General features: G+C 39.5%; 1 long non-coding RNA gene across 2 annotated transcripts in view; it reads left to right on the top strand.

The window, feature by feature from the left end:
• The first annotated feature begins 2,688 nt into the window (after nucleotides 1–2,688).
• LOC106010313 (uncharacterized) overlaps nucleotides 2,689–21,352 on the top strand; it is a 100,966-nt gene continuing 82,302 nt past the window's right edge. The window contains exons 1-2 of one of the 2 annotated variants that reach the window (XR_015446106.1): nucleotides 2,689–3,076; nucleotides 7,354–7,473. This is a non-coding gene — a long non-coding RNA (uncharacterized LOC106010313). Of the gene's footprint in view, nucleotides 3,077–7,353; nucleotides 7,474–11,052; nucleotides 11,440–21,352 lie in introns of those variants that run through there. The other variant, XR_001184158.3, reaches the window with a different exon arrangement.

Genomic DNA, 21,352 nt, shown 5'->3' with positions numbered 1-21,352 from the left:
AAGCAGTGGGAAGTAGAAATGCCAGAACTGTGGTGATGGACAGTAGAAGCAAAGAGCAAAAGGGTCAGAAAGAGTGGGCATGTGAGAGTGAATAAACTGTGGAAAGAAGGAAAGCTTACTTGGTACTTTAGGATGGCCTGTAGGACAATCCACTGACCAAAGCAATACGGTAAGTAGAGGGGAAAGGGCAATCAGCAGCCTGAGACCAGTGCGGTTAATAGCAGGAGATGCTGTTAGTGAACCAGGGTCCCTCATTGCAATGATGATGATAAAATTTTGAAATAATATGGACTGGGTAGTGACATTTAATCAGAAGCAAAGTGGGTGAAATTATTGTAATGAGTGGCAAGGTTGGAATAGAAGTGAGGGGGCACAACCCACAGAGAATTATAGAGATGATTGATAGGAACATGCTGTCCTTAGGGGCAAGAGAGCTAGGCAGCCAATAAGAAAATTGCTTAATCTTTGCAATCAAAGTAAATCAAGGATGGCTGGGAAGTTGGGGGCAGCCTGAAAAATAAAGTGTCATAATTACTTGCTCAGTTTCTGGACTTGAACCAATTCTGATACCTAGAAATCATTGAATGAAGAAGACACCAACTCCCCCCAAAGAAGGATGCAGCGGCACTGTAGCAAATGTATATGGTAACGATCCCCTCCCTCTTCACCAAAGAGGCCAACAGCTATTTACCAGGGTCATTGGATACTAGGAGAAGGGGACTACTCAGATATGTTGAGGACCATGAATAGAGGATCCACATTCACATCTATATGTGGAAAATTGAAATATTATTATTCCCTTTAAAGTGGTCACACATGCAAGCCAAGTAGTAGATGGGATCCTAACACAGTTCAATTCACAGTGGATCTGTGGACCCATTAAATGCTCATTTTCTTACTTCACTGACTACATAACTGAAATGAATGTATGTGGTAGTTATCAGAAATACCACATTCCTTTCTTGGCCTATGGGGCAAAGCTCTCTCACCGTGGGTCAGACCATGAGGGAGTGTCTTACATTTCCCACTTTTCTCAGATATGATAGTCCATGACAATACCATGAAAGATTTAAATGACACATGGTGCACCTCATGAAACCCTCAATTAATTCACCAGCCTGGCCTCTAACAAAACCAGATTGATATTGGCAAATCATGGTGGATCACTGGAAATTCAATCAAGGTGTAGCTCTGACTGTCATTGCACTGCTGGATGTTATTTATGGCACAGCCTCAGACCTACGGTGTGTATCTACCCTTCTAACAAGTGTGTTCTTTCCCACATCTATTTAGGCAACTCGAATAGTTCTCGTTCGCGTGGTGGTTGTGGTGGAGATGAGAGTGTACGTTTAAGCTACCTTAATTCCTCTGCCTTCTGATATAATGTAACCTGAAGGGACCTAGACCATCTAGACATTTTCCCAAACATCATAATTAGTTTACCATATTTATAAAAATGTGTTAATTGGACCAAATACGGAGGAAAGGGTAAATATGTTGGAGGCTTTGCTAACAAATGGATGCTCCAAAGGGTGAGAAATGAAGCACTATTTGAGAACCTGACACATCAGAAATAATTTTGGGATCCAGCAGTCTGGGAGATTCTGGGGCATTGCCTTAAAAGTACAATATACAAAATGATTATTTGTTGATTAAAAAGAAATAATTGCATTTCATGCTTCCTGCTACTAATATTTGCTTGAGCTCTCTGGGCTCTGCAGGTAGCATTTTCTACCTTGGGACTGATTTACTGGATAATATGAAAGTTACAAGTTTTGAATGAAATCAGAACACCAAAGGATGGTGCAGCAGGTCCAGTCTACAGTGTAAGCAGCCTTCGTTTCAGCCATGAAATTCCAGACCGTAGTGTACTGATAATAAAGCAGTCCACTCATCAGTGGTTTTGCTTTCTGATATTTCAGTTATCTGCAGCCAGTTGCATTCTGAAAATATTAAATAGAAAATTCCAGAAATAAGCAATTCAAGGTTTTAAGTTGTGTGCCAGTGTGATCAAATCTCACGTGTTAGTCATAGGTATAAGATCAATTGTTACAGTATATTAGTGCTAGTGTTCAAGTAACCCTTACTTAATAATGGCCCCAAAGTGTCAGAGTAGTGATTCTGGCAATTCTGATGTGCCAGCATCTGAGAAGCTAGAAAGTGGTTCCTTTAAGTGAAAAGATGAAAGTTCTTGACTAATAAGGAAAGAAAAAAGATTGCATGCTCAGGTTGCTGAGATCTAAGGCAAGAATGAATCTTCTGTCTGCACAATCATGAAGAAGGAGAAAAAGCAGACTAGTTTTACTGTCAGACTGAAAAAGTCATGGCAACAGGATGTAATAAGTGTGAGTTAAGATAGAAAAGCATTCTATGATAGGGTTTTGTACAATCTCAGGCATCCCCTGAAATATGTTCCCCTACATTAGGAGTGGGGGTACTGATGCATTTGTGTTGGGAAAGGATGGCATGTAGAGTTTATGACGAGTACCATTAGGTGAAACAAAACAGGTATCTTGGATTCTGGAACATGGAGACATGTGGCTGCACCTATGAAAGTGGGTACAAAGTGTGATATTTGTGAGGCATGTTAAAGTCCACCCACCTTGGAAGAGACACTAACCAGCTGAAGAGCAAAGGTCTTGGACAGTTGATGTCAGCCAGCATGTGTCACTGGTCACTGGTACAATAGTCTTACAGGCAGTGCTCTGATGGCAGGAATGAAGAAGGACAGACGCATGGGTTTCTCTCACCAAGGCTTATCCAACTGCACTGCTGCTGAGTGTGCAACCTCCCTGAAGCTGAGATGGGTCCTGAGTAGTTGCCAGAACACCAATCACTGAGGACAGAAACCAGCCAGTTGGTGGCAAATTGATTACTTTGGCAGTTTTTTACCCTGGAAGAACAGTAATTTATTTTGAATAGGATCAAGGTATATTCTGGATATTTGTCTTCCTTTCCTGCCAACTGTGCCTCAGTCAGCAGTAGAATCAGAGGCCTTCCCATGTGTGATCCATTGGCAAGTATTCTGCAACCTATTACCCATGAGGAGGAGACTTATATTACCGTGGCAAAAGAGGTGAGAGACTGGGCTCACAGTAATGGATCTTCTGGTCATATCATGCAGCATACCTCCCAGACTGTGCCAGCTGGAGAGAGATGAAACAGGCTTGAAAGATGCAGCTGCAGCACCCCTTGGAGGATGAACTGTACACTCGAAACACACAACTCTCAGATATTGCAAGGATCTCAGAGATAGGGGGTAGAAGTAGAAATGGTCCTCATTCTTGGTGACACTTTTGAAAAGTTTGTGCTTATTAATGTCTCACTTTAATCAATAAGTCTTGAAGTCTTGGTACCTAGATAGAAAAAATCTGCAGCAGAGGATACAGGAAGTCCTATTAAGCTCTAGTGTACATTTGCCATTCACTTAACAATTGCTACACACCTCACATTAAGAGACCAGCAGGTAGATATGAGCCATTTCCTGGGAGAAATAATTGGGTTAGCTGGTCAGGAAGAGTCATTTCGACCACAGGGACAGGGAAAATGATTTGACACACAGAGGATCACTGAGGCACCTCTTGATAATACTCTTCTCAATTTGATATAAATAGATAAGTGCAGAGCTGGAGAAAGGCATAGTGTCTAGGGACTCAGACCTTTCAGGAATGAGGGCTTGGTCACCCCAATATATAAACCTCCTGACCCCTTTGAGGTACTAACTGATGGAAATGGAAATCTGGACCGAGCAGCAGAAAAGAGACAGTTGTTACCACTTGTGGCCTTGAAGGCAGCTATAGCAGCAGGGGTGCAGTTCAACCCAAAGGACTAACTTGAATCATGGAGGAGGGATTTCCAAATGGAATGAACTTATAAGAAGAAGCACGTCAATTCAAATGCACTCCTCTGAGTGGAATATAAAGGGACAGAAAGAAGGCAGGCCCGCTGCTGCTGCTGCTGCTGCTGCTACTCACTACTTTTGCTGCTTGCTGCCTTCCTGCTGCCAAGACATTGAATGTTTCTCCTCTGCTATGCCTCCCTGCTTTGGAACCAGCCAACTATGGACTGAAACCTCTATATTCTGAGCTAAATAAGCCTTTCCTCCTTTAACTTTGGGCGTTGGGTATTTTGTTTCAGAAACAAGAAAAGTAACTAAGACAGAGCCACATTTTTAGTTTTCTTATTTTTAAATTTTGAGACAAAATTTTGCTAAGTCACCCAGGCTGGCCTTGAACCTGTAATTCTCATGCCTCAGAATCCTCAGTAGTTGAAATTATGGGCATATACTGCCACCCTTGGCTCTAGATATTTTTTAAAAGTATGAATGGCTGAACTAAAGCAGTGGTACTTTGATGGGCTCTAGAAGGCCAATATTTGAGGTCTGAGGATCCTGCTGGTAAGATAAAGAAAGCTGTATTTCTCACAACTCTTCCCAGGGAGAGTAGGTTTCAGTGTTCAGGACCTGTGCTGACCTGCTGGAGTGGACAACAGAGAAAACAGTGTCTCATGCCAAGCTTCCTCCTCTATGCTTCTGCTTCAGGGTAACCCCAGCCTCTCCTCTAAGCATGCTTGGGCATATAATTACAAACTATGGTTTTGAAGGGGCATTCATTCATGAGCCTGTTGTTGATGCCTATGTTAATATATAGATCATTTCCAGTAGAAAATCAAGGCTTAAAATGAGGACAGTTTACACTATGTATTATTTTCAAATGTATTTATTTTAAAAATTGTTACATGTATTTATCATGTACAATATAATGTTTTGAAGTATGTATACATTGTGGATTGGTTAAATCTAGCTAATTAACAAATGCATCCCCTCTTACAAGTATCATTTTTGTGGTAAGAAAATATATCCGTTTTCTTAATGTTTTTCAAGAGTACCATAGATATGTTAACTGTGGTTACCAGGTTGTGTAATAGATCTGAAATTGTGGCTCCTATTACTAAAACCTCCCCAGTCTTTCCTCCTTACTAAACATTCCAGATTGTGATAACCGCCATTCTGCTATATTTCTATGAGATCAACTGAGATTCCACAGATGAGATTATCTTTTTGTGCTTAGCTTATTTCTGGAACTATGCCAGGGATCTCATCCTTTCACCCCCCAGCTAATTTATTGTCCTTCAGCCTTTAAGTATGTGAATCTAAAACATTGGCAAAAAAGAGGCATTTGACTGCAGCCTAAGCTCTTAGCATGGATTTTACTTAAGCAACCTTTGGAGTGGTCATTTTGTTGTCATGGTTGCCCCAATCAATGAGATAGATATAGGGTCTTGGGGCTGCAGCTGTTTGTCTGGTCATTTAACCTTCAGAAGCAGATTTTATTAAAGTGTTCCTGTTGGTGAAAATGAATTACAGAGCTTTCCCTTTTCTGTAGGAAATAAGAGTGCCCAGATAAGATTATACGGCTTCCTATGATATCTAAATAAGATTAGTTCGCTGAAGATCACGTTAAAATCCCATTAAAAAGACAGTTCCGCTCCAGCCTCCCTTCTCTTCAGGCAAGTTCTGAGCGAGTTGATGAAAATTGCTTGGGGATGACACACAGGCTTTGAGCACCCTGTGGAGACTGGAGGGAGGGGTGCGAATCATCCCCCATCTGTGTTCATTGCAGCAACAGGATCTGTGTACATGGCCCATTACTTATAGATGACAGTTCCTGACTCTAAGGAGAAAAGACTTCAGGGAGGAAATGGTAATAAGATGAAAGGATCATGCAGTGGAGCCACTGGGGTCATCCCCAGAGAGAAGCCAGGAAATCATTAATTCAGTTTTTTAATGTGACAAGGATAACAATATTAATGTTTAAGTATTTATAGCCTTCTCTCAAGCCTGCTTCTGAGAAGGAAGGATTCTTTGCTTCCAGGAGGTTACTAAGCCTAGATATTTGTTGTACTGATCTATGTAATCAGTATAACTTTGAAATTAGTACTGAGTAAACTTAAATTGATATTCATTGAGAAGGGAGGGGGCTGTTCGTACCATACCCAGATAGGGGCAATAGGGAGGTTGGAGTTTCAAGAAAGCTAAGGAAAAGCCTGGCCAGCAGAGAGACTCATGAGGAATGTGGTGATAGCTTGGACTTTGGGAGAGCTGGGCAGATGAAGGGACTCGCAATGTAATTATCCTAGTATGTCCTCAAGGGTTTTCTTGGAAGACCTGAAGTGCTTTTCTGTGATAGTTTTAGATGTAGAACTTATATATGTATATTTTTAAATGGCCACCATATAGCCCTGAAATGGACAAACTTCATTTGTTTATTAATTTATCAAATTTTCTCAAGTGCTAGGTATTTTAAAGATACAAAGAAGATGGTGTGTCAGTCATCTTTGTGTTACTTTAACAAAACACCTGAAATGAACAATTTTTAAGGAGGTGAGGTTTATTTTGGCTCATGGTTTCAGCGGTTTCAGGCCATGGTCAGTTGGCTTTGGGCCAATATGGTGAAAAAGAACATTATGTTGAACATACTTGGTCATCTCATGGTGGCTGGGAAGCAAGAAGAGAGGGAGGGCACACCCCTGGTGACCTAATTTCTTTGCACTAGGCCTTTACTGCCTCCCAGTAGTGCCACAGGCTAGGAAGCAAGCTATCAACACATGGACCTTTGGGGCATTTCAGATTCAAGCTATAACAGATGGATAAAGACCACTTCTGGGGACATATAGACAACTCAGCACCATTCAGTGCAATAAGTGCTTTACTAGAAGCAAACACAGCAAGCAAAGGGGATACAAAGAAAGAGTACCTTTCTGTAGACACTGAGGGAAGGCTGCACAAGAATCCTGTGAGGTAAAGGGTGAAAAAAGACGGGAGGGTAGGCCTGACTTGGAACCTGCTTTCTGGCTGGATCTGAGGCAAAAGGTAACCAAGAAAAACAGCTGGGAAAAGAGGGAGGACCTGCCTTGGAGATCCTTTCTAGGACTAGATCCATGTTCTGAGTTAAACATTAGCCCGGATCAGGGTGGCCAGTGTAAACACAGTAGGAAAGTTAACTAAATAACTTATCCTAGGGCAAACAGTGGTGTTCTTGTAACGCTTGGCTGACCCTAATCTAATTACCATGTCACTGACTGTAGATTTGACCCACCGTGGCCTTGGATGCCATGACATTTCCTCCAAAGGCCATAAAGGGTCAGAAACTCCACTGCCCCATGGAAGGGCTAAGTCAAGTCTCTCATTGGCAGTAGTCATACCTTAGATCAAACCCTTAAGGTCACCCCGAACTCTAAGGCTTAAAACCCTCAACCCTCCTGCCTCAGACCTTTTCTGTTTGTACCTGGATGGCTTTGTCAAAGACAAAAATCTTTGACTGAATCTTTGAATTTTTATTTCTTTACTCATAGCATATGTGTACAGCTGACCTCACTGGACTCTTTGGGATTAGTGGTCTTCTATGTGGACTGACGTCATAGTTGTCATCACCATCATTTTCATCATCTCCTACAACCCACCAAGAAATCATGGTACGAGCCTATTTTTGCAATTTCATTTTTAGTTACTCAAGTAACAAATATCAAGCCCTTGGTACCCTAAACTCTTCTCACTCCCTTCTCACTCTGTGAAGGGTATCTTGTCTTTCAAATAAATTGTTGATTTGGCTGCAACTGTTTGGTGTCCTTCTCAATTCTCTGGTTAGGACATCGAGAACCTAGACAAGATCTCCAACCCAATACTAGGTCCAGAACTCAAGGGTTCAGTGTTAGTTAATTTTTATTTCCACTTCCTCATGTTGTTGTTGTTATTGTTAGTGTTCCTTTTCCTGGCAGAAATTACATTGACTAATTTTCATTGTGTTATTTCATCATATTTAGATGTTAATATTTTTGGATGCTTATGCACCAGCCTACTAGTAGTTGCTTTATTCCAGAATATGAATTCCTCTCTAGAGTAGACAGACCCTTGGCTTACAAATTCAATTCATTCCTGAGGGCTGGTTGTAAATCAAGCTGGTCAATTTTAAAAAAAATTCTTTTATTGGTACATTTTAGATATACAATATGCTTACATTTATCATTGGGTGCTTGTATCTGTACATGGTGTATCTTAGTTCTTATTTTTTTCCCCATTACCTGTGTGTCCTTCCACCCTTCTCTATTTACATAGATTTCATTTCCATTGTTTTTTCTTTTCTCATAATTTTTTCTTCCCCTTCTTCCCTTTCCCCTTCCCCTCCCACCACCCCTACACCTTTGGACCTCTTCCTATGTCAAATGATCAATTATTCATTTTAATCATTTTAATCCTTATTTAGACTTTCAGTTTCTCATACTAGAGAAACTATTCGGTATTTACACGTGTGTCCTATTTATTTCACTTATGAGTATGGCCTCAATATGCATCCATTTAGTTCTAAATGTCTCTAGTTTCTTGTTCTTTATGGCTGAGTAGTACTCCATTTTATAAAAAAACCACATCTTCTTTATCCAGTTTCTAGTTGATGGGCACTTGGGCTGTTTCCAAGCTTTAGCTGTTACAAACTGTGCCGCTATAAACATGGGTACGCATATATCACTGTGGTATGATTCTTTTAACTCTTTTGAGAAGATACTCAGCAGGGGTATAGCTGGGTCAAATGGGACCTCTAGCCCTTCTTACAAGCAGGTCAATTGAAGGCTCAGGATCCTCTACACAGCGTTCAAAGTCTCTCTTCTGTATAAAGGCAGATCTTAGTGTCCTTAGAGAGACATTGGCCCAGGCTTTCTCAACTTAACACAGGAAAGGAGGTTGTAATGTTCCTTCCACAACTCTTTAAGGGTTAAATCTGTATCTGAGATCATTGGAAACACAAGCAGCTGGCCTTTGGGTCATAACTCGAGACTTTGGTTGTAAGTTAAAACTAAAATTTTGGTCATAATCCAAATTTTTCTTATGTCAGACTGGTTGTAACTCGAGAGTCTACTGTATTTCTTTTCACTTGAGGATAAGACTTGGTTTAAGTAGTTTTCTTTTGTATCTTTGATTGTGGTTATCTTCAAAGGTGACAGAGTTTTTGAATATATTTTTAAAAACAAAAGCTTGTTTCAGTTAATTTAATGGGAAAAATGATACAAAACTATAGCTTTGTGTTATTTTATTGTTACTGCCATTTGAAGCTTTCCAATTTTGTGTAGATATTCTTTGTATGCAGAACTGATCCTGCTTGAACTTGGGATCAGATGTCATGTGGAAAGTAAAGGTCATCTGCTCTAAGTTGCTAAAGGGATCTGAATAGAAAAGGTAAGCATAGTCATATTTCTTTAGAGAACTTAAGATCCCCAGGTTTTTTTTTTTGAAGCTAGTGAGAAAGCCAGTACAAAATTAATCAGTTTTATATGTGTTAATTCAATCGAATAGGTCTTTCTGACTTGAGTGATGTACTGTAAGTAGTTAAGATTGCAATCATCACCTTTCTTTGTCCTTTTCCAAGGTGTGAGCTTTGGAGAGGGTGCCTGTCAGGCATCTTCCATTTTCACTAACAACTCACACTTGTCACTAGATTGATTAATATGTTCCATCCTCAGTTTTCTTTACTGTGTTTATCTTAAGGCAGACTACCTTTGGTCCAACATTTCATTCTTGGTTTGTTACAAATGGATAAACAGTGATTAATTTTCCAATGTTTTGTTTTAAATATGAAAATGAGCTTGACCTAAATGTAAATGCAATATGTGTCTTTGACTAGCTGGGCTACCTTAAACTTCAGTCTTAGAAATAAAACCTTAAGTAAGGGCAAATGAATGGTAAATAAATGCTTTAAATAATGAAAATAAAATAGGAATATTTTCTTTGGAATCTAAAAGCTACACATTTTTTACTGAGATGACAAACACATTTCTAAATGCATCTATAGGTGTCGCTGTTGAGATACACTATGTATTGAAAGGCACACTGTCCAGTATTGAATCTGAGAAAGGCCTGCTGGGGTAGATTTTATACCACGTTTTTGACTAATTCATGGGTGTGTGTATGTGTGTGTGTGTGTGTGTGTGTGTGTGTGTATGTGTGTACAAATATATGGTAAATGTTCAAATAAAAATTATTATAATAAAAGAGACATTGCCATTAATCTCATTGAAAATACTTGCCCTTACTTTGAGCATATGTATACCATCATTCTTGTCATTTTTCTGAAGCAGTTCTGTAAGTTCTCCTTTGTGAGTATCTTTATACATTGTGAACAAAAATACAGTGAATGCTTCTGCCAAGTACCATCTAACAGAAAGGCAGGCTTATTGAACAGTTATCCTCATCCACCTTATTCACTGGATCTGGAACTGTGTAACTTCTGGCTTTACCCAAAGTCAAAATGACCACGGAAGGTAAATGTTTTGAGTTGATTCAGGACAATGAGGCACCCCTGACAGTGCAAATAAAGACATTCATGAAAGAGGCCTTCAGAACTGCTTTAGATAGTGGCAAGAATGATGGAATGAGTGAGTTTGAAGTGAGTGTGGGTGTTTCGGTGGGGATTAATGGCAATGTGTCTTTTACTCTAACAATTTTTAAACATAACATTCACCTTAGATTTCTATCACACCTCCTATCTATCTATCTATCTATCTATCATCTATCATCTATCTATCTTGTTTTTGTGTGTGTGTGTGTGTTGTGAGTGTTGTATGTAAGTCTGATTTCCTGGCATAATTAAAGTAACTAATTTGATATTTTATTACTTGGGGACAAGAAATCAATTTGGACCAGGAAAGTGAAGATATAGGTATAGAATGGAATAGAGTACAGACTTAATCCTTAAATTTCACCTTAAGTTTCCTAGATTAGCAGTTTGGAGAAATTAATGTTTTTATTCTTCCTTTCTCTCACTACCAACAGAAGTCAGTGAGATTCTCTGAGGCTGTCTGGGTTAGGGATTAACTTCCAGATGCCAAGTTCCTTTAAGTAGGACACCAAGGAAGGAATTAAAACAGTGTTTAACTGATATCCATGTTTTCTGAAAGGGTTCCCAAGTTAGAGCCAGGATAAATGTAACAAATTGGGATTCTAAAACTCTAACTTTTAAAAAACTCTCTTTTACCTTTTTGAGAATTTGGGAAGATTACCTAGTAGGGCTAAACCTTAGGAATGTGTTAAGGGGTAATCTATGTTTACATATGTAGATCTGCTTCTAATTTTCCTTAAAAAAAACTCCCTTCACTAGTATTTGAATTAATTATTTAACAGTGACTGCTCATCCATTACATTATTTTTAGAAGTCAAGGTTGTAGAGAAACATCAGGAACAATTCTTGGCTTCAAGAATCTCAGTTTTTAATTGCAACAAGACTAGTGAGTAAAATTAAAGTTAAGTGATCAGTTTGTACAAAATATAAAGAACTACCAAATTTTCTTGGAGATCAAGGACAGAGAAGTTCATCTGATCAGTTTGAGCAATGTTTACTGTGAGTACAAGATTGATGGGGCATCCCTGATGGAGTGAAAGATACCAAACACCAGGTATGTAAAGGGCAGTGAGTTGTTAGGAACGGCTCAAGGACTGTGATGAGAACGGAGTAGGCAAAGCTGTGTTTTCATGATGCCTCACTGTGTTTCACCCAAAGAAAATAACCTCAGCAGTTAGTACCCAGACATTCTTTTTCTCAACAAACTTAACTGTTCCTATTCATCTTTAAAACAGAAAGGGTTTATTTCTGAATGGATAGTTTCTATGCTAGTGTTGACAACTGTCATTTGGGGTTTTGTTAGGTAGTAATTGTCTTGATGACTAATTGCTCTTGACCAATGGGATGGTTGTGTACTGAAGTCTTCTGTGACTGATATGAATAACTAAATTTCTTTTTGTTACAAGTGGATACTAAATGCTTGGACTGAACTTTAGCCCACTTCTTACAGTTTATATAAAATAGCCAATATTTCTATAGTGTTTATTCTGTACCAGACACTGTTCCAAATACTTTACATACATAACTCATTTAACTTTATAATCACTCTGTTATGTAGATAAAAATACAATCCCAGTTATATTCATAAAGGTATGAGGCATAGAGCATTAGAGAACTTACCCAAACTGATAAAGCTAACAAGACAGACTTGAGATTTGGGCACTGGGTAATCTGTTTAAAGTTATATATTACTAATAATTGGATATTGGATATTCATTCATCATCCTATATAACAAGTTATTTTCAGGGATTTGTATTTTATGGGAATGAAGGACATGCATAAACTTTTTTTGTTTTTTGAGGAGACAGATGTCTGGAAGATCCACCAAGGGAGATTCCTTAGTAGAAAGAAGGGGCTGGGAGTGTTGGCAGTTCATCTCATCAGTTTAGGAAGGCTCCTAGGATGATGAGAGAGTTCTTTATTCCTAGAGGATGGGAGAGGGGCAAGGAAATTTCTGTGATCTTCTCAGAAATTAGTTTCTAAGTAACTGCTAAGAGTAATCCCAAATGAATGGATCAGACTAGAGAATTTTGACAAGATATACACAGAAACTATAAATATTACTGCTTTATTCCATGTGTATGAGGCAACAACAGTATCCTTGAGGCTGTACAGATTCAAAAAGATATCATTCCTGCCCTAAGGGTTTACAATGCAGTCAGATTTGATTTTTTTTTTCCAGATCCAAATGTTTAAGTGTTGCGCATCACTGGCTCTGTTCTGTTTCTCTTCATTTTAAATTAGTGCTTATTCCCAGGGCAACTGATGCCTCAACATCCACCACACTGATTTTACTCAGTGCCTTAGTCAGGGGAAAAGAAGAATGTGCCCATGATATTTTTTCTCTTCAGCAGTTGAAAATCAAAAATGATATTCACCAGTTTTTGTGTATATGGCAATCAACTACTTGTATTAATTTCCCTGTTAAACTGAAATGTTAGAACAAGTATTGAAGAAGTGAGAAAGAAATACTAGAAATATTTATTTATTTGTAAATTCATTTGAAGTATTGACTGCATATGTGTGCAGAGTAGGTAATTTAAGAGTTGTGGGAATTCTCTGAGCAATGGTGAGAGCAAACAAGTCTTGTCTCTTCCTTCATCTTGGTGTGTAACAGGGAGCTCCGGATTACCAATTTCCGGAAGTGGGGCAGGCACAAGGCTCATCCTTTGAACATTTGTCTCATTCAGTCTTCCTAGGTCATCTAGAGGGTAACTACTATTTCACAGTCAGGGAATCTGAGGCTTAAAGAGGTTACACAACTGGATGAAGGTCACATAGCAAGTAAGGATGGGGCTATGGTTGTGATCTTTTGTGCACAATACACACCATTCAGAGTAAGAGATATCATCCCATTGGTTACTCTCACTGGCTGTCCCATCACATGACCTTTTTCCAAGGGCAAGGAGTAGAGATTGCTGTTCTAGCCTTTTTCTAATGGTTTTATTACACATTTACATTATACAACTGGAATGTTTTCACTATGGTTAACATTGAAATCCAATGTTGTACTAAGTTTTCCTTCATACCCTCTTTCCTTTGCTCAGGACATCAGTTCATCACTGTATGTGGGGTAAAATGTCACTTGGTCCCTGGACTCCTGAGGGAAAAGGGCCACCCACATGAGTGGAAGGCTGGTGGAAAAGTCACACATCTCCATAATCAATGAAAACAGTAGCAGAGATTAGTGTGGGCAGCTACCTGAAGTTATACGTGGCTCAGGAACCTGTGAGTGGGACAGATATTGGAAAGCACCCCAGTTTCTCATCTTGCTGGTATGTTTCATGCCAAGCAAAAGTTCCCCAGATGCCATGTAGAATTTGCACATGATGGATTTCTGATTCCCGGTCTTTACAATATTTTGGTTTAATTATCCTATGGATAAATTGGTTGTTTTCTGGGGGTAACATAGCAGTTAACCCTGGCTGGTAGAGCAGGGTGCAAATAAATGGATCTAAGTAATTTGAAATTACTGTGCATTCATAGATGAGTGCAAACTATTTTTCAGTTAGCTCACAAACAAATCTGAAAAGAATTACCCTTTAGGTATGCTGATTTCACAGCAGAAACACTGAAATGAATATCAGGATTCAGAAAGAATTGGCTCAGTTACAGAAGTTCGAACAACTTCTAATATAAATGCATCACTAATTTATTCAATAGATTTCTACAAATATAGAGGTGGGCAGGACACTGCGTTGAGCTCTGCAGCCTGAAGTCAGGGGTTATTTGGCTCCATTATAAAGAAATGCAATGTGGACCCAGTGGATTTTGTTTTATGAATTTATGTACTTCTTCCTCTCAAATGGTCAGTGGGGGATTTTAAAATCTCTGTAAGTGGAAAATCATGGCACAATTCCAATCTTCTCATTACATTAGTGCCTGGCAGAGAACCAGAATCTAAGAGAAACTCATGATCATTAAAAAACAAAGAAAAGCAAAAGAATAAGGATGCTGAATTTGTAAGGTACAATCTAACAGGTTGCAGAAAGAATAACAGATTTTTTGAGAGGGTTGAAATGTGGTGGTATGATTTCATGGAGAATCAAGAGTGGTCATCAACCAGCTGTGTGATTTAAAACTTGCTTAATGTTTGGGACCTGAAGTTTCCCTGTTAGATGAGATAACTCCCTGTTAGGAAAGGTCCATGTTTGTTGCTCACTCTATCTGTGCTGTGTCCTCAGCCTCCTTGTACAAATGAATTGTCCTGTGTCCTCTTCATGCTCTGGATTGCATGCATTCTCCTTTACACAAAGGCCATTTCTCCAGCCATCATCCCCTTTGTTTCCTTATTGATCATTTTTTTTCATGTCCTAGGTCATTCCCATGAGCCTAAAATATGCTTTAATATATCTTCCATCTTTACTAACACTCTGTATTGTCACCAATCTCTCCAGACTTCCACTCTGTTTTGCTTTATAGCAAAGCTTCTCAAACTTACCTGTGTAGTTATCACTTCCTCAGCTCTTCCTTTTCCATTAAGTAAGTCACAACAGGATTTTGTCCCTTACCTCTACTAAAGTGCTCTTGTCAAGGTCACCAATGTTCATACACTCCTACTAATGGTGAGTTTTCTTTCCTCCTCTTATGTATCCAGTTTTGTCGTAGCACTGGAAATAGTATTTCACAACTTTCTTCTTAAGCACTTTCTTCTTTTTTCTCTTAATCGCCACCTAGTTTATTGGCTTCTTCCTTCTCATTCCCATACATTAGACTTTACTCCTACTCCTTTCCTTGGCCTTTAGAGGTGAGAAGGTTCTGAGAACTCAGTTTGCTATCTTCTTCTCTGTCTTTTCTCACTTTCAAGTGAATGGATGCCATTTCAGGTGTTAATGATCATCTATATATTGAAGAATCTTCCACATTTTGGAGTCTTTATTGACATCTCTTTTTCATTCACTTCTGTATTCAAATCCATCATCAAAACCTGACTGCCCCTACCCTTTGGCATAAGTCTACAACAAACTATTATTCCTAGTACTTTGATCACTGGGGCCACTTCACCTGGACTGCTGCAAAGACCTCTAAACTGGTCTCCATGTTTCTATTCTTCATCTAGTCTGTTCTCAAGGCTACCTGAGTAATCTTTCAAAAGGTCAGTTTGATCATGTCAATCTTTTCTTAAATCCATTCAATAACTTGCCATTACACTTAGAAATAAACCCAGTGTCTTACAATATCCTAAAATGCTCTATATTATGTGTCCACTGGCTATATTCCTGATGTCAGTTTTTGAACCTGCCAAGCTTCCAAAAACCCGCAGGATTTTGGTCTTGGCATTTTGTTCCCACTGGAGTCCACATCTCACAAGCTTGTGTGGCTCACTTTCCACAATCATTCAGACTCCTCTCCAGGGTCACCTGATCGGAAGGCTTTCTGGAATTCCTCTGTTATGTTTTATATCTAGACATCTCCCCAAAACCTCATTGGCGAGACTTTGGAAGGTGATTGGATTATGAGCGTGTGACCATCATCAGAGAATTAGTCCACTGATGAGTGTATAGCTAAATGCGGTCTTGGGAGGTGGAGTCTGGATGAAAGAGGCCAGTCTCTGTGGGTGTGGCCTGGGAGAGTCTATCTCTTTTTTTGGCTTGGCTCTTCCTTGATCACTCTCTGTTGCTGCACCACTAGGCCAGAGCAGCTCTCCTCCACCATGCGCCTCTGCCACGCCATCCTGCCTTTGACTAGGGACTGAGTCCTCTACAATTATGAATAAACCTTTCCTGCTTTAAGTTGAGAGTGTTGTGTATTTTGTCCCAGCAATGAGACAAGTAAGACAACCTCTATGTGGCCCCCATGCCTTTCTATCTATTTATACACTTTATTTTCTTTCTTTGCTAATCACTTATACATATACACTTTCTATTTTTTATTGTCTAACTTCCCCAGTTGAGTATAAATTCTATGAGATTAGGGACTTTTTCATAATAATTCCTGTTTCTCCAATACTTAGAACTTTGCCTGGGACATAAAAGACACTAAAAAATCTGGGCTAAATGAATGAGAGCATTAACATAGGAGAGAACTAATGAGCCTTTAACTTCAGTAGTCACAGTTGGTAGAGAGTAAGGTAACATTTTTGAATTTTGTTGGATCATAATTTCTGGGACTGGGTAAGCTAGTAGATACAGGGTACTCGAAGGCAGCCTTTCAGATTAGCACTAGTTCAGATCATGATTTATAGTAGCTAACAATTATGTAGTGCTTGTTATTTGCTAAATGTTCTAAGCATTTTACACCACAGATCTATTAAGATAGTTCTGACTTCCTTTATACAGATGTAGAAACTGAGGCACAGGACGATCAAATAATGCTCAAGGTCACACAGCTCCTAGGGTAGAGATTATAGCCCATGTGGTCTAACTTCAAAGGCTAAAATCTTAGTCACTGTGTCATGTTGCATTCTTTGACCAAAGAGCATGGTTTACACAGGAAGAAGCTTCAAAGGCTCCGGCTATACTAATAGGAGAGGGGAAGTAGTGACTTTAAACCTGTCCCCCTCCCCACCCTGTGTGATCTTAACTGGTTTGATTTATAGAATAGATACAGTGGGGCCATCTTGGCTGAAGCCCTTGGCTGAAGCTTGGCTAATCCCTGAATTATCCCTTTGGAGTACTGGTACTTTGGAAAGACACAGTACCATGGGTAAAAATGACATGGATTTGGAGTTATACAGAGCCAATTAGGGACCTGCCACTCCCAAGCTCCATGATCTTGGCAGCAATCTTCCTTCTGAATCTCAGTTTTCTCTTCTATCAGATGGCTTTAATAATACAGATCTTGCTGAACTGCCATGAGGTTTCAAGTTCATGAAAAGCTCAGTGCTTGGTGCATTCATGTAGGTACTAGGTATTCATGATGTGTTGTTATTTATAATGACAATCCTTGACTCAGTTGTCAGTATGAGTGAAGGTAATATAAGGTGGTCTTCTTTTCTTATAGTTTTGTGCCTGATTCTTTGGGAGAACCTTATTGATCTCAGTTTTCTCCTTGTGTCCTAGGGTCCCCTGTTCTACCTGCATCAGGGGATTCCTGCCTGGATAGAGGACCCTGCTACTTAGCTTCTGCTTCTTTTTTTCTCCTAGCCAGTATCCCTTTACTGCCTATCTCTGATCTTATGAGGCAGATTCAATAATTTAAGGCAAATACAGTTGTGTATATAATGCATATAGGGAGGGCCAGGATATGTAGCTCAGTTTACCCTGAAAGAATAAAGATTATGCTCCAAACTGGTGGTAAGACTGGCAGCCCATTATCTCCCTCCACCCTGTCCTGCTTCATTTGCTGTCTCCCACCATGTGAAGCCTGGGAGCACTGCCTAATCAGCTTCTCCCATGCCACCTCCACATTACTGTCTGCTTCCTGGAGAATCCAGCTGTTACAAAACTTGAAGTTTAATTAGAACTTTTAATGTCTTAACAATCACATAGGGTTTTAGGGTTCTTACATGTAGGTTGAAGTTTTTTCCCCAGGAACTTATAGCCCTGTTCAGTTGTACCACCTCTAGTACTTCTTCCATGCACAGCTCCAGATTACCTTCCATGATCCATTAATTGCTAATATTGACCCTGGTTTATTGTCTCCAGGACATCCATTGAAAGGATTTCAAACCACTTGTTTGCTTCAGCTAGTATTTATTGAGCCCCAATTCTTTAATCAGTGTGTGTGCGTGCGCGCGTGTGCACGTGCGTGTGTGTGTTGAATAATGCCAAACACAATGGCATTTCTCTTGGATCAGACCATCCTTGGCCTTTCTCCCTGTGTTCTCTATGTGACCTCAGAAGTCACAGCAGATGCTTACACTGCCAGACAGTATTTTACAGTCACCCCTCATGGCCATTGCTCCTGTTATTTCAACCAGTTGGAATGATGTCTCCAATTGTTTTCTACTAAGTCTTCTCAAACATCTTTCAAGTTCACAATTCTTTTCTGAAATTTTCCATGAGAACCTCAGCCTAAAAGTTCTTTGAACTTTGTTGATAATTGTCTTTCTATTATGTGTCACTCACTTTATAATGTCTTGAATGATAATTGTTTGCATCTGTTTCAATTTGCCAAGTAAAATATATATTAAACACCTGCACAAAGAGGGCAGTTAAGAAATACTTGTTATATAATGAAGATGTTTTCCTGAACAATAAAATTGTCTCAAAAGTTACTTCCACTCATTGACTACATGTAATATCAGGCCCCATTATTTGTCTCGGATTTTCATATCAAGGTATTATTTTATGTTGTTTACAAGATAGGAAAGTTGAACTTGTACTATCAAGTGATTTTCTAAAAGTCACTCAAATTTTAAGTGGCCCTCGACAGGGTGAATATAGCCAGGTCTGAATGATCCCTCTTGAAATGACTCATGAGGCCTCACCCTGCAGCCCACTGTTGCACATCTCAGAGTTGTGTGCTGAAGCCACAACCAGAGAAAGCACCAACAAGACATGAGAGTTGAATGTGTGCTGGATGAGGATGACAGGCTTGCTAAGGAAGAGAGAAGACGGGGAAGGGCTGAAGAAAACTATCTAAGGAAGTTATCTGGTTTGGGCTTAGGGTGGTCCGTAGAACTTCGCCCAAGAAGCCAAGTCCAGGAAAGAAAAAGCCAACATATTTAAGTTTGTCCTCATTTCTGCAAGTTGTAAACAATTTAGTCTAGGACAGAGAGAAGTGCATGGGAGGGGAGGCTCTATGCCTAGTGAAGGATGGCAACAAGGACATAAGAGGTCAGCTCTGGGTGCAGAAGTGGGCATGTGGCCAAGCAGATGCCTTCCCATCTCACCTCCCATTACTACAGAAACCTCCATCTTAGCTTAGCAGGGGACACTTTCTAAAATGCTCTATGGGACTAGTGTAGGTCTCTAATTAGTAGCAACTTATGGGAATGCATCTCTGGTGCCACCCTCCATCTGCTGAATAGGAAACTCTGAGTATTGGGCCTAGCTGTCTAGGCTTAATAAGCCTTCTGAGTAAGCCTGACACTCAGGTTTGAGACCCCCAAGCTATGCCTTTTTCCTTCCTGCTATTTCTTTCTTCCTCCCTGCTTTACATTACAGTATCTTTATCTTTTCTCTTGTTTATTTCTCCCAGGTTAGAATTTTCTATATTCCTCAAAGGCCAATTTAAGCCTTTCCACCTTCACATGGCTTTCTGACTGACCTGATCCACAAAGCTTGCTTCTATTTGTGACCTTGCATTCCTGGCATTTTTTTCTTTCCTAAGTGCTGCATGTCCTCTGACTCTGGACTATACTGGGAGCATTTTGTTATTTGTGACACTTATTTGTAGTCCTTACAGTTTCTCCTACATAAGAAGTACACAATAAATGCCTTGTGGTGACTGATGGAACACTGAGCCTAAATATTTTATTTCTGACTATCCATCATTTTACGTGCCTATGTATAACATAAAAGTGGAAGAATTTTTCTGGTAACAAAGGGAGAATCTGTTTTTATTTTGTTATATTGCTTCTTGTTCCAGAAAGGATTTAAGGAGGCATAAAATGCAGCAAAATAACATATATTAGAAATAAGAAAGAAGAAAAAGGCAAAGCAAGGTAAAGGACATGAAATGGATCCAGAAATGAGACCAATACAAAAATGCTCCTGCACAGTACAATGTTCTTACTATAGATCAACCAAAAATTTAGCTGTTAGCTTTCTTTTCAGGGATTTGGAAAGTTATGGCTTTTGGTAATATATTAACCTTTCATAAAGTTACATAAACTTTAATGTTGCTTCCTAGTTTCTGTCTCTGCCTTTAGATTGGGAGAGCAGAAGTCATTCTGGATCTTTGGGAAGAAGGTTCCAAAACATGATGGTCATCATCATTGTAGATGGAAAGATGGCCATAATTCTGATGAGGCAGCAGAATATTCCACCTTCTCTCCCTAGATAAGGGGAACTTCTGTGGGGCTGGGACACATCTCAAGACATATGAAGAGAGAGCATGTCACACTTGGCTTCTGTAGAACTGCTGAAGAGCCAAATGACAGGGTCTCTGTCTTGTGCATTGTCTCCATCACCAACAAAAGCATTTATTAAGATACTTGGGAGCCTCTATAGCTTAGAGTTCCTTTTGGATTACAGCAAAGGAAACTCATTTGAACTAGCTGAGGCACAAAAGGGAAATTTATTATAAAGATAATGGCATATTTCAAGGCATGTCCAAAGGCCTCAGATTAGACTGTAGCCAGAAAATGGAGATCATCCCTGTCATCTTTGCTTTTCTTGCTGTATGACTATTTGCTCTCTTTTTACATAATGTTTTTATTAGCTCTCCTATCCACAAGGTGAATGTAAACAGGCTAACTTAGTAACATATTACAAAGAGAGACCTTAGATCTCCAGCCCTTGTATATTCTGATGCAGGAGATCTGAGGTCAGATCCAAGAATATGTTCTAATAAAAATCCCCAGGCTATTATGATCAGCCTGGATTTGTGAACTCTTCAGTTGCCTGAGAAAATCGTTCATAATTCACCAAGCAAGGTGTAAAATACACAACTATCAAAGCAACAGTCAGAACAACTTCTTCTACTCAGTTTTATTTATTTATTTATTTATTTATTTATTTGGTGCTGGGGATCGAACTCCGGTCCTTGCTCTTGCGCAGCAGGCGGCCAAACCACTGAGCTAAATCTCCAGCCCAGAACAACTTCTTCTAAATGTCACCCTAAAGAGGCACACACTGTTTTTTTCTCCAAGATTGTTTAGGAGGATGACCTTGAAGGTACTGAGGTAAACACAGCACCCAGTCCAGAGGGCCATGTATGTGGGTCTATGTGTGTGTATGAGTGTATGCTTGTGTAGTGGATATGTGCGTATATGTGAGCATATGTGTATGTGTGTTTGTGTATGTGTGTGTGGGGATATGAGCAACAGCAATGTGTGGAAAGTACAGACTGAAGGACTTATTCCTAGATTAAAGTAGCTCAAATATTACCTCCATCTGCTTTTTCTCACCTCAGCAAG

This window comes from Heterocephalus glaber, unplaced genomic scaffold (assembly GCF_053883595.1).
Source record: "Heterocephalus glaber isolate CG9 unplaced genomic scaffold, H.glaber_assembly_v1.0 deba00000347, whole genome shotgun sequence".
Classification (NCBI taxonomy): Eukaryota; Metazoa; Chordata; class Mammalia; order Rodentia; family Bathyergidae; genus Heterocephalus; species Heterocephalus glaber.
This window is presented reverse-complemented; position numbering and strand designations above follow the sequence as displayed.